Consider the following 12,559-nt stretch of genomic DNA (forward strand, 5'->3'; position numbering starts at 1 on the left):
ACAGGTCATATCACACCACTGAACAAATGGTGAAGCAGTATGACCCCACCTCCTCTGACAGAGATTGAGCCTCGATCTTTATTACAGGGTCTTTGGTGTGGTCCCTCACCTCGATCAGTGCCTCTCACTGCAGCTGCCTGATATCTCAGGGGCTCCACACTCTTGACCTTGCTTTCCCACCTTGTATCAGACCACATCTTCAACGTGATGTCCACATGTTTTTTCAGGATGGCCCATCGCAGTGTGGAGGCTGAAAACAAGTTATAAAGCTTGTGCAAGCAGCCAAAGTAACTTGTGGCATCAATAGATACCTTAGCAGCATCGGCCACAACCAAATTCAGAGTATGAGCCCCACATGGCACAAACAAAGCTCTGGGATTCATTTCTAGGAGCCTGGCTTGAACACCCTTGTTTTTTCCCCTTATGTTGGCCCTGTTGTCATATGATTGTCCTCTGCAGTCCTGGAAAGGAACTTTTAGTTCCTCCAGTCTCTTCAGAATCAGGGATGCCAAATGTTGACCAGTGGACTCTTCTGCCTCCAAAACCCCATGAAATGTTCCTTTATGTGTGGCTGATATCTGGAGTGCAATCAAGAATTATTGAAAAAAACTTTGCCTGCTTGATGTCGCTCACCATTGCAGAAATTATGTTGCTGCTCAACAAATCAATGAGTTTGTTTTGTATGTAGCGGCCGACGTAGCTGGTGTAACTGGAGGTCCCTTTTTGGACACGGTTAATGTGCTCTTGCATTATGGGATCAAATTGTGCCATCAGTTCAACTTCTTTCAGAAAATTGCCATTTGACGGTGAGAAAATTTTTTCTGTATGTCCCCTTAGTGCCAAATTCCTAACTGCCAGAGATTGCACAATAGCAGTGAGATGTGTCAGCACCGCTCTCCATCTTAACCTCTCAGCCTCCAGAAGTGCCATCTCCTGCTTGTCAATGGTCTCCCCCTTTCTTATCGTCACTGCCAGCTCTTTCCACATTTTCATAGAATTTTGGTGTTCTGAACTGCTGTCATGTGATGTGAGCAATGAGCTTGCATGCTTTCAGTCTGTCAGTCCTAAACTTATTAAATTAATTTTCCTCAGAAACAGAAAAGGCTGTTGTTTTTTGAGGAATACACCAACCAACTTCTGGTTATATTTTCCCCACTAACCAATGACTTCCTGAAGTATTGATGGTGGCAACTTCTTCTGTCACTGTCGTTTCTAGGGAATACAAAGTCAGATGATACCTGACTTGGTTCCCTGGAAACCAGTTGTATCCGAATTCTCTCAGTCAGCACTGAAGGCCAGTTAGCAGGGTCAGTGGACAGAGTCTCATCCTCAGTAGGCGATTCTGCTCCAGGCATTTTTAATGGAGAACACAAGGGCATTAGTATACACACATTATTCACACACACACACACACACACACACACACACACACACACACACACACACAAACAAACGCACGTACACGCGCACAAACACACGCACTGACATATGTGCACACAAACTCATCTGAAGAGTCTTGCTGGGGAGAAGTAGAGGTCAATGGGTCTTCATCCTCAGGATCAGACAGCATTTGTGGTATATATGTGTGGCTGAGGAGGTAGATAGCACACACACACACACACACACACACACACACGCGCGCGCGCACACACACACACACACACTGTCAATATTGCTACCTGGGCACTACATTTCTGGTCATTTTGAAAAAATAAAAATAGAATAGTAAAGCTTCTTTCAAGGTATTTTACCATATTACTTCAAATGTGATCTTTTAATTTTTTTAAAGAAATTGCCAAGAGGGGACTTGCATCCTTCAGCGACATCCACACACACACACACACACACACACACACACACACACACACACACACACACACTTCTTTACATTGACATTTACATTGACTTCCATTTTGGATAGCCATACCCCAACCCTTACCTGACCCTGATCTCCATACTACAGGGATACATAACCTGCTGTACAGTATGGAGACGTCATGTGCTGTCATGTCAAATTCTTCAATTCCATTGACTGTAATGCTAAACCTTCACCAGCAGAGGTCACTAAATCATAACTTTCCCCAAATCATGTCCATTCTATCAACTCTGACTCTTTTTTTTATTATTTTTTTTTTACTGAGCATAAAATGATTTAACAGTTGTTGCTGAATCACTTTCTCTACCATTGATGCATGCTGTCCACTGCAGTGATGTCATTATGAGAAGAAGACAAGCTAAAACCCCTTAAAAGTAAAAACAAACGTTAAAAAAATACTACTTTGTGATTTGATAATTTATGTGGGTTAATCAGTAGCACTGACATAATCATAGCTTATCATAAATCATTCATAAAATAATCCAGATCTAATCAATTAAATGATTTTGGGCTAATAACATCAACATGTGCTGTTGATCGTCCTGCACACAAAAATATCTCAAGGTACTTATGTTATAATGTTGACCTATAATAGAATAGGTTTACATGCTTGAATGCTCAAAAACAGATTATCTTTCTCATACTGTCCATTGGTAAGAAAACTCCTCTGGTTATTTGATGTGGAAATTCAGATGTGAAGAATAATCTCACTTAGCAGAAAACAGTAAATATAGCTTGTAAAATTATAGTGAAGCTCTCACCAAGTGAGAAATCTAAATGAAATACTGTAAAAAGAGTAAAGCTTTAGGGATCTCACTTGCACTTTGAGCTTTTACCCTCAGGGAGGCGCTACAGACAAGTAAGTGCCACTGAAAATATGGGCAGCAAGCCTTTCAATTACTATTAGGATGCTGGATTCATAACCTACTTTAATCCAGCTTTATTTATATTTGTATTCTTGAGTTGTAGTTAATTACTGTAAGATAAACGTATCCAGTTTCCTGCAATGAATTATAATGAACCACTCAACCAAGATTGGAAAGTTTCTTTTAAGCCAAACACTAATATGACTCTTACGTAAGGGCTTAAATGAGATTGTAAATGTATTAAGTTAAGACTGTAAAATAATGAATGTCTGAATAAAAAGCCTGCTCTGATTTCTTTTTAAAACACACTTTTTATATTGATTTAACCCCTGCTGATGTATGATGGTTTTATGATTACTGTCAGACTCATCAACACAGATCTACAGGAACGGATGTCTTCTGTGTGACAAGTCAGGAAATGATCACTTAAAAGGAACGTGTGCTTTCAAGCTTCTATTTCAAACATCAGTAATATAACTGCCATCAACAGCCAGTAGCCGGAGTGTTACAGTGCACAGCAGTCACATCCGACATACTGCTGCTCACACGTCACCAGTCCTGACAGTGAGCAGATCTTTTGAACCTTACAAGCTCTCACTCTCACTCATTAGGCCACCTGCTTGTGCTTTGCTCCTTTTCTGTGTGTTCTTATTATAGTACGGTGACTTTTCTCAATATGTGTCTGTAAGATTCTCTTCTGTAATTCTCTCCCCATGCATGCACTGCTGCTTTGATCACGATTCTCAACCCTCGTTTCTTCACTACAGTTTGTCAGTGTGCCTTGTCCGTCCCCAGTGTGAGTCTTACTCATGGTAGGAGAGGTAATATACATGTAAAAATGATCCTCCTTTCATTCTCTTCCCACACACTAATCAGTTACACAAGCAGTTAAAGGGATAGTTCGGATTTTTTGATATGAAGTTGTATGACATCCTCACCATCAGTGTCGTGCATCAGCAGTGACTTTTCCCCCACTGCGTCCTGTGAGCCGAGGTCTGTCCCGCTGTTGTTGCTGAAGAAAGTAGTTACGGCTAGTTTGCGGGGTCACTAAGATAAAGCGTTTTGCTTCAAAAAACAATATCCGTTCAAAGGAGTAAAACATTTGCATCACAAAATCGTTTACGACAAAAAAGTCAGACCTCACGATCACCTGGCACTATTTCCCCTCCCTTCGTATCACTGCGCGCTTCCGCCTGTTGACACACGGCACCGCTCCGTCAGCTGTTTCACGGTGTTTACATGCTCGGATGGGAAACGTAAATATGTCTGACTACGAAACGAGTGATGAAGACATTCCTTTTACCACAGAGCCAAAGGGATATCTTTAGGAACCCGAATACACAGACACCGAGCTTCGTCAAATGGAGTTAGAACGGGCAGAGAGAGAGGAGAGAGACAGAGAAGCGGTCCAAGTTGCTGACAATAATAATAACAGCCATCATATAAAAAGGCACTGTCTTTAGCTTGTAGATAGTTGTTCTTACCTGGGGTCGTGGCACAGCAGCGCTCTTCAAAACATGTTTCTTCCTCTTTCCTGGGCGTGTAGGAACACAATCGTCCTTGCTGAAGTGTACTCTACACACGAAGCTTTTTCACCCTTGGCAGTCTCGCTTCAATGTTCAAGCCTATGGCAAGAAGCCAAAGTTGCCTAATAGCAATGTCCGTGACAGGAAAGCGGTGAAATATATACGGCGACTTGGTGTGATATTTGTTGTTGCAACCCGGATAATCGCAAATCCGCACCATTTTTATATATCCTCTTGTCTAATAATCTCGCTAGTACTCACGTTAGCTCTCACGTTAGCTCTCTCGCACATCCGAGCATGTAAACACCGTGAAACAGCTGATGGAGCGGTCCGGTGTGTCAACAGGCGGAAGCGCGCAGTGATACGAAGGGAGGGGAAATAGTGCCAGGTGATCGTGAGGTCTGACTTTTTTGTCGTAAACGATTTTGTGATGCAAATGTTTTACTCTTTTGAACGGATATTGTTTTTTGAAGCAAAACGCTTTATCTTAGTGGCCCCGCAAACTAGCCGTAACTACTTTCTTCAGCAACAACAGCGGGACAGACCTCGGCTCACAGGACGCAGTGGGGGAAAAGTCACTGCTGATGCACGACACTGATGGTGAGGATGTCATACAACTTCATGTCAAAAAATCCGAACTATCCCTTTAACACAGCCGCTCTGTTGTTGTTGTCAGGAGATAAACAATCATTTTGGACCTGACAAAAAATGTAAAATTTTTCATTCACAATCATAATAATGTATTTGAGGAAAAGAGATACTTTCATCTGCACCTTTGTACAAGCTGTGTAGATGTATTGTTTCTTTTAAAATGATTGGTCTACATAAAAATGTTGTCAGTATGACCTTTAATATCACGGAGTCTTTTAAAATCACTCAACATGTATACACTCTGGACCTAACTCTTGGTTTAAATATTGTTTTTTTCTGAGGATCTATTTATTGCAGATCATTTTGTGTTCTGTTTGACTCGTCCTTTTTATTTGGATTCCTTCACTTGTGGCTATGAAATAAGCTCTTGCACCCTAAACCATCTCTCCACAGCAAGGTTTTCTGCTTCCTTTCTTAATAGCTGATGATTAAACTCTTTTAATGAACACATCACGGTTTTGCTTATAACAACTACTTTCTCAAAACAGTTACTATTAAATACTTGCTTCTCAGGGGACTCAAACCATGGTCCTATAGAGTAGTGTAGTCTGTAGGCCTAAAACCCGGAAATCAGTTTGCATTTTTGCCCATCCGGTTCCCTCGTCTCAAAGTCTGTGAGCTTTTTGAATTGGTTTTCAGTTAAATGGCTGAAATGAGATCTGTGCTTAATCTGTTTATAGCCTAACAATACCTTTTTACTTCTAACGTTTAATTTAAGCTTCTAAAATCCCATAAAAGTAGAGTTCATCTGTGAAGATTATCTTGCTGAACCAAACGTGTAAGTATCATAAACTTGTGTTTGACATAGATCTTATTTTCAGCATTATTAAAAATCCAACACAAATAATCCCATTGGCGTTTTGTCGAGGGAAACAAGTGCGATGCTAACTGCTGGGTTAGCCTACAGAAACATGTCATCCCTACACCACTCTATTCTGGTTCTTCCTACAGAGTTTATCCTGTGCTTGTCGCCCCCTGCTGGCACTGTATCCTCATGTGTACTTTTCACAGGCAAACCGTCACACTGACACACTTTCCTGTCAGACTGGGTTGCACTGTTGGGAAAAGTGCAGTCATTTGGCTCAAAGGAAACTCCTGTGTTTCCACTGAAGGTCAGTTTCAGTCACATCTTGTTGACAGGTCTTCATTGCAGCACCTTCCCTCTTCCTCTTTCTGATTGACATAATATTTGATCAGTACAGCAGTGTACACATGTGTGCATTCAAGCTGGTGTGTCTGACACATGCACACCCTTTAGATGCATCCCACCATGTGATAGCACCGACAGTATTCAATTTCATGGCTGAGGTGTGTTGGAATCTGAGGGACACCTCTATGATCATACCTCTGTGTATGGGGTTAAAGTGGCTATCAACGGCAAAACCATTACAAGAGATTGACACAGAAAGTGTCTATTAACTTCCTTAGGGGCCTCAAGGTGCCACCTGAGGAGACTGAGCTGCAGCGGCATGAAAGAAACACGATGTCTAGTTTCACTTTTTTCAACCTTTTTCTCCATTTTTCTCTTTTTTTGTTCTCACTGGCTCTTTTCTTATAAACAGCAAAATAGAATACAACTCAGTTATTCATTGTGTTAAATGACAGTCCTTCGTACTCAGAGTGACTCATTTACAGAAATGAGATTGGCCCTGATCTACACAGAAATAATACAATATTATTCTGAGCAAAACTGGCCCAGAGGTCAGTGGGAACCTGAATATCTTCATAGAAGAAAACTGCATAATTTATTGATGCGATGTTATCTGACAAAATGTGAGCCCTTCATGAAGAAAATTTACGGGAAGTATTCAGGTCTATTCTTCGCAGTAAAGTGAAGATTTGGTCAATGTAAGTCTTCTATAGTACTGCAGTCCTCCTCTGATGCTGGCACTGGCAATGAAGTTCAAACATATACCAGTTTGTTTCAGCATTGGCCAGTGTTTTATGGGAATACCTCAGATGCTGGCATTTATGTTTTGATTGTTTATCTCTTTTATTCACTCAGGAATGAAATTGGTTTGTACATTTGAACTGATTTCACAGCAGATGGTATTTCCCTGTTAGTAAGTGTAAATAACAACAGCCTCCGCTAATGCTCATTTGGCACAAACATGAGTTTTATACCCAAATATATGTTCTTCGTTTCACTACAAGCATTGAGATGAAACTGATTATCCACACATTGTAAACATTGGCTTGCTCCATTTATAGTCAATGAGTATCCTGAGCGCTGCTGGTGGCTCTGTGAGCCTGTACTTATTTTGAACTAAATTCTAAGGTTAGAATTGTGATGCTGATGTATAGCAAATACAATGTTCACCATGTTCTCCATTTTAATTTATTGTGTACCGATTAGCACTAAACACAAACTTTAAGACATTGTGGCACTAGAGGAAAAGTCACCAAAGTCAGATGAATACATCACCTGGGAATCATAAATGTCTGTTAACAGGACCATGAATTTTGTGCCGATCCATGAGGACATTGTTGAGATATTCAGCTTTTCTCATTCCCAACTCGTCAAATACAGCAGCTTGGTAGAACGACCACGCCCCCATGTCTAAAAGCTGCTGTGCTGCATTGTTCACATCAAACAATAAAATATCCCAAAGGTCATGATTTCATTTACTTCCTCAAAGAACAAAGGACAGCGAGAGAAGAGATCTGAAGAGAAGAGAGATCTGTGGCGTCCGCAGAGAGGATAAAATTGTTAAACCCTTTGACCTGACCAGTCCATAGGTGTCCGTCTGTGTCAAACACCTCATCACAGGTTAGTCAATGATGTTACTGAGGAAACGTCATGTGTACCGATTGTGCCTCGATCGATCAAAGTGAATTAAAAAGAGCATTTGTAAAATTATAAGAAAAAAAGTACAAATAAGGTCTGAGCATAAAATGCCTGCTTTTAGAATGGAGTTTGGTTTACCAGTCTGTCCACTGGACAACCACCAGGAGCAGAAGGTTTTTTAATGTTAATGATATACATAATTTGAGATGACCTACTTTCTAATAATGAATCTTGTAAAAAAGACCTCTTCTCACCTCCTCTCAGCTCGGAGTGTAATTAAGCACAAACAACTGTCAAAACAGAGACAGCGGCTCCACTTCACTATAGCAATGTAATTAGTTTAGTATAAAGTCAAACTGTACAGATTATAAAACAGCAAATGACTCAGTGACAGAAAGGATGAAAGATGACAGAAACATTACCTGTACATATAATAAGGTAGTTGTTTATGTCAGGAACATCCACTTACTTAGATGAGATGAGACTGGGACTGAAAGGACACTCATCATCCACTATTTCTGTCATTTTCCCTACATAATGACGCTGAACGTAGATCGACTACAACATGACACAATTGTTTGCCTGTCTGGCCATCAGATTTGGGCACCTGATAGATAAAAGTCCACATGGTATTTTTATTATATGCTATTCCCCTCATTTTAGAGGGGATGTTTTCTTCCAAAAGGGGACGGGGACATGCCACCAGGGCAAAGTATACCTCAGATTGTATAATCTGAGGCTGAGCCACTAACAGAAACCATCTCTCATCATGTTTGCAATGTCTTTCCATGTGGCAGTCTCTACTGTCAACAGAATTAATGGTCAAAAGAAAATGATTGACTGTGTAATATAAACAAGCACCGAGACAGAAAAGGGTGCAAGTTCACTGCACTGTGCAAGCAGCCAGATGGCCTGTGAGACGCTGATGTTTAGTTACCATGAATATAGTTGGTATTGACTGACCCCTTTCTCTGTACATGCAATGTGTCCTCCCCAGTCAGTGTTTGCAGAGAGAGAGAGAGAGAGAGAGAGAGAGAGAGAGAGAGAGAGAGAGAGAGAGAGAGATGTGTGTGAATGTGATGGTGGAGATAATAAAAAAGCTTTAAATTGTCAGAACGCATTACATTTCTATTGAACAGGTGTGAAATGCTGTGGACTTCAATCGCACTTTTATTTTTTAAAATTTTTTTTGCATGAAGGAAGATTTTGAAATTGCAGTGCAAAACAATATCCCACAGGATTGTTTTGTGTATTCTATGAACAAAAAGAATAATTTGTACATTAGTCAGCTGGAGAGCAACCAAAGGAAGAACGATGATGATATAAGCCTTTTCCCACAGCAGACATTTAACTCATCACAGCAGAACAAGCACAGGTGCAGTCAGTGATATGAACAATTACCCTGTTCTGTTCAGGTGTTTGGGTATTCAGCCGTTTCTGCTGCCAGACTGACACATCCTACAGCACTGAGAGAGTCATACCTACATGCAATGAGTCGGAAGGCCTATTGACTGTCTGAAATCACATCCCTGTGAACTTCACCACAACTACTGTTACAATAAACACGACAGGATCAGAAAAATGACCACATGGGTCAAATGGAAAGCAGCTTATTATGACCCATATTTACATTTCTTGTTAGGTGACGACCTCTAGTGGGTGCAGTAATTATTATGGCAGCAAAGTGGGAAGTCAGGTGAAGTAGTATAAAAAAAAGACAAATGCTGTTTTTCCACCCGCACCTTTGGCCGCGCCGAGTCAAATCTGCCACGCTGATTTGCTTTTTAATCACCAGTTTTGAACTGAGCCGAACCGTGCTTGCGATGGACCTGCTCCAGAGTAGGGCCAAGCTGGGCCCGCCCCACCTCCATGCGGGCTGCAGTGATGTCTCAAGACTGCAGCAAACCCACTATAAGCACCCTCCCCCCCTCAAAATGATACTCAACTCATGTCTGTGCAGGAAACCTGAGAGAAAGACGTGGTGTTCAGCTCTCAGTACTTTTGTAGCTTATGACTGAATCTCTTTAGTTTCTCTCGACCTGCTTGTTCTTTCAAACACCTGCTGTGTTTTACTGTTTTGTCATGTTCAGTATCAGCTGTTTCAGGAGTCGTGTTTAGTTACTGCTGCTGGAAACTCTTTCCTCCAGGAGACTGCTGTTAGTGTGTGAAACCAAAAGTAAACTGAGTTATTTCAACTTTCTCACCTAGTTAAGTTATATCACTTACATAACATAACTTAAGTAACGCATGTAACCTATGTATGTTTGTAACTGAATTTACATAAGGTATTACACTATTTTATTGTTTTCCTAAACTTAACCAACTAGTTTTCTCACCTAAACTTACCAAACTGCGAGCGTCCGACTCTCTCTCTCCTCTGGTGCTTCATGCCTGCTGCCCATGAGGTCTACTTAGCTCCACAGCGAACTGAGCAATTTACTAACGGCAGCTAGTTGCTACAGACAGAGATAGCTACAGCAACTGTTATAATGAGCAGCAGTTAACGGTTATGCTGCACCCTACAGTTTTGGAGCTATCTTCAAATTCTGTCCATTTCGTACAAATGACACCTTTATCCACAGAGCTGTTACTACAGTTAGCAAGCTGCACAGTCCAAGACTCTACCAAACAACAATAGTGTTGGTAGGAAAAACACGTCTATAAAGTGAGGTTTTAGATCTAACTGCTCTCAGTTCATGAATACAGTTGTTGCCAAATCCAGAGTCTGGTATGATTTTCTTTACAGTGCAGACTTTTGAAAACAACAACAACAACAACAACAACAACAAAAAAAACACTTTCCAGCTCAACAGAGATTCAAAAGACTTTAATATTGCCAAGGGCCCTGATATAATCTGTTCAAAAATTAATTTTGAAACTGAGAAAGTCCTTACAGCTGATGGGATACACTCTGCACCCACAGGTCTGGTGAAAAATGTTGCTGCAGGAAATTATAAATTGAGGACATGACAGCAGCCTCCAGACAGATTATGTCATCCAAATATTAAAAACACGAATGCCCATCTCTCAGTCACTTGAGGATAATAAATATTTCACCTTACCCCACTCTATAAGTATCAATGTACAACTAACATGAAGGTTTTGACATGTTTTTCACTCAAAAATATGCTTCAAGAAAAGAGAATTAGGAAGAAAATGCATCCTCATTGCTTCCTACCAAATGACATCAGCATAACCTTGACTGGCATTTTCAAATATATTTATACAACACTTAATTTAAACAGAGTGATCAGTACTCTTAAATGAAGACAGCAATACAACTTCCTGTCATGCAACAGAAAGTATATAATGGAAATGCAATCCAAATTGAAATAGAAACCTTATGTGATAACTGCAGTAACCTTCAACATGACTGTGATCAATGTGTGGCCTTCTCACTGCCTCTACGTCTTTGATGTCTTGTCACAGAAAATCATGTTCATTTTGATCCAAGGGTCTGAGGACTTTCTCAGTTTCCATGGCAACGCCCTGAAAAGTTTAATTTCCCTTAGTGTCCCTGAACACACCTAAACATGGGACTGAATGGCTAGCGAGAAGTGAAAGTGGAGCTTAATGTTGAACAGGTGCGTGTTTATACTGTGTGCGTGTGTGGACTTTAACAGAGGGGTCATGTAAGCGTAATGGCCTCATTCAGGAGAACAGCTTATGTTTACTGTCCCAGTGAAGTGATAATCACCCTCAACGCTCAACTCTTTTCAGCTCTTTTCTCCAGCTTCTCAATTGCTTTGGCAGCACAGAAGTTCATTTGTCTCAGGTTTTTAGGTAGTGGTGTATGAGTGTGTGTGCGTGTGTGTCTGTATGTGTGGTAGCACATTTGACATGTGCGTCACTGCCTCTATGTTGTTGGGTATTTCTGTCACCTGGACGTACTGAGAACACGATTTTCTCACACTTTCATTTGCCACCTCTGTAACTTTTACAGAAAAAAAAAAAAAAACACAAGAAGAATGTTTCCAGTAAGTTTTTCTCTTCTTGAATCTTTCAATTTGAACTTGAAATTGATTTCTTGATGGAACTGCTACTCTGACAAGTGGAGAGCAGACGGAAAGGATAATAACTGAGCACAAACATAGAACTGAATGCAAACCACAAAGTGTTTTTGTGTCCACAGATTGATGAAGAGTGCACACAAAGGACGGTTGACAGAGGCTTTGAAATAGAAAAGCCTTTTGATGTGTCCTGTGATGTCATTCCCACAGTGAGATGGGTAATCATGGACAATAATACAAGGACAGTTCTTGTTATTTCTATAATATGTCAGAAAGACCAAAATAAGTGACCCAGGGTAATTGGACCCAAGATAGACCAACTGGTCTTTCAATAAGCCCAGACCTCCTTAGTTACCGTTGCTATGTCTGTCAAACTTGGTACTTTTGCACGGCACATATGATGTTAACAGTGACATGGGTGAAAATGTACCATTTAATTCTCAACAATAATTGTTCTAACATTGTGTCCTGGATTTCAGACAGAGGTGGTCAAAAGTTGGCTTCACTTTTCTAGACAGTGCCAGCTGGTTTAAAACTCCAGCTCACTTGTTTTTACACGTATACATTTTTTTATCTGCCATAAGTGAGCAGATTGTAATGTGATGTGGAAAATTAGACTTGCCCCGTCTCTCTCAGTTGCCTTTACAAGGCAGAGGTCCTGTGGACGATCTGTTGAAGTTTTTTAATGCTGCTAGACTGTGGATTTCTTTGTGAAGGACTCAGGTCGGATTTTAAGTGACAGTCCAAAGGATGTGACTTTATGCACATCCTTGAGAGCCTCGTCTCAGTGCCTTTCTCTGCTCTGCTAACAGAGAGCAACAGTAGCTAACAGCTAACAGTTT

Source organism: Pagrus major, chromosome 7, assembly GCF_040436345.1.
Source record: "Pagrus major chromosome 7, Pma_NU_1.0".
NCBI lineage: Eukaryota > Metazoa > Chordata > Actinopteri > Spariformes > Sparidae > Pagrus > Pagrus major.